Below are 2,398 nucleotides of genomic sequence, written 5' to 3' on the forward strand. Positions count from 1 at the left end.
TGAGAGGGAGTGTCGCTTTTGTCGCCCAGGCTGGAGTGCAGTGGCACGATCTCCGCTCACTGCAACCTCTGCCTCCCGAGTTCAAGCGATTCTCCTGCCCAACCTCCCGAGTAGCTGGAATTACAGGCGCCTGCCACCAGACCCGGCTAATTTTTTGTATTTTTAGTAGAGGTGTGGTTTCACCATGTTGGTCGGGCTGATCTGGAACTCCTGGCGTCAAATGATCCACCCGCCTCCGCCTCCCAAAGTGCTGGGATTACAGGCGTGAGCCACCGCACCCGGCCCCCTTCTACTTCTGTCTTGCAGGTAATCGATACAGCTCCTATCAGTCTTATCTTGCACGAGAGGAAGGAAAACTGCGCGGTGCTATTCCAGTCAATTGCAGTACTTTGAACCACCACCGAGAGCAATTTGTCTCCGCTTCCCAGCTCAATTACTGTGGTAGTAATGTTTTCCCAGAAAATAGGATGTATGTCAAGGACATCCTTGCTGTGCTTCAGGTAGCATTTTTAATCATGAGTGCAGCTCTAAAGATTCAGCCCCAGCCTGGGCAACATGGGGAAACCCTGGCTCTACAAAAAATACCAAAATTGGCTTGGTGCAGTGGCTTACGCCTGTAATCCCAGTGAGAGACAGGACTAGTGAATTTTCTGGGGCGACTAAGAATTCCTAAACCTAGCTGGGGAAGGTGACCGCACCCACCTTTAAACAGGGGGCTTGTAACTCAGCTCACACCCGACCAATCAGGTAGTAAAGAGGGCTCACTAAAATACCAATTAGGCTAAAAGCAGGAGGTAAAGAAATAGTCAAATCATCTAATCCACGACCACAGGGGGAGGGACAATGATTGGGATATAAACCCCAGGCATTCGAGCTGGGAGTGGGCAACCCCCTTTGGGTCCCCTCCCACTATATGGGAGCTCTGTTTTCACTCTGTTAAATCTTGCAACTGCACATGCTTCTGGTCCATGTTTATTCCACCACAAGCTGAGCTTTCCCTCACTGTCCACCACTGCTGTTTGCTGCTGTCGCAGACCCGCAGTTGACTTCCACCCCTTTGGATCTGGCAGGGTGTCCCATGCGTTTCTGATCCAGCAAGGCACCCATTGCGGCTACCGTTTGGGCTATAGGCTCACCATTGTTCCTGTGCGGCTAAGTGCTGGGGTTCGTCCTAATGGAGCTGAACACTAGTCGCTGGGTTCCACGGTTCTCTTCCGTGACCCACGGCTTCTAACAGAGCTGTAACACTCACTGCATGGCCCAAAGTCTCATTCCTTGAAATCCGTGAGGCCTAGAACCCCAGGTCAGAGAACAAAAGGCTTGCTGCCATCCTGGGAGCGGCCGCCACCATCCTGGGAGCTGTAAGAACAAAGACCCACCCATAACACCAGCACTTTGGGAGGCCAAAGGCGGGCGGATCACCTGAGGTCGGAAGTTTGAGACCAGACTGACCAACATGGAGAAACCCCATCTCTACTAAAAAATACAAATAAAATTCGCTGGGCGTGGTGGCGCATGCCTGTAATTCCAGCTACTGGGAAGGCTGAGGCAGGAGAATCGCTTGAACCCAGGAGGTGGAGGTTGCCGTGAGCCGAGATCGCACCATTGCACTCCAGCCTGGGCAACAAGAGCGAAACTCTGTCTCAAAAAAAACAAAACAAAACACAAAATTAGCTGGGCTTGGTGGCATGTGTCTGTGGTCCCAGCTACTCCAGGGGCTGAGGTGGGAGAATTACCTGAGCCAGGGAGTTCGAGGCTGCAGTGAGCCGTGATTATGCCACTACACTCCAGCCTGGGCGATGGCAGTGAGACACTTCTCAAAACAAAAAAAGAAACAGTCATCCAACCAGTTACACAAGGCCTCTGCAAGACACAACACAGTGTTAGAGATAGTGAAAGATAGTTCTATGCTTTGGAGGAGTTTATTTCCTCCCAACTTGTGTTTCGTCTAGAAACGTCCGCTGGACTATGGACTACTGTCAAAGCCAAGAATCTGAGATAAGTTAGATTATTAGCACGGGTGAAAGTTTTATTTCAGACATGGAGCAAAAAAAAAAAAAAAAAGATTCAATCCAAATTTCCTAAGATCAGGCTAAATAGGAAGAAAGATACTCTTAAAACTATTCAATTACAGATCTGGTTAGTTTTAAAAGGCTTTAAAGCTGCAACTTTCTTACTATGTAGCTTTATCCTGGAACCAAGAGCCATCCCTACCTTGTCAAGCGTAGGCCCTTAATCAGAAATGATAAGTAACATTATTTGGGGAGTTAATCAGAAAACCAAACAAAAAGCTCCAAAAACCAAACAAAAAGTTTTTGTTTTGTGTTTTCCTTCCTCTTCCTCTTCCTCCTCCTCCTCCTCCTCTTCTTTTCTTCTTCTTCTTTTTCTTCTTCTTCTT

This window comes from Colobus angolensis, unplaced genomic scaffold (assembly GCF_000951035.1).
Source record: "Colobus angolensis palliatus isolate OR3802 unplaced genomic scaffold, Cang.pa_1.0 Scaffold349, whole genome shotgun sequence".
Lineage (NCBI taxonomy): Eukaryota > Metazoa > Chordata > Mammalia > Primates > Cercopithecidae > Colobus > Colobus angolensis.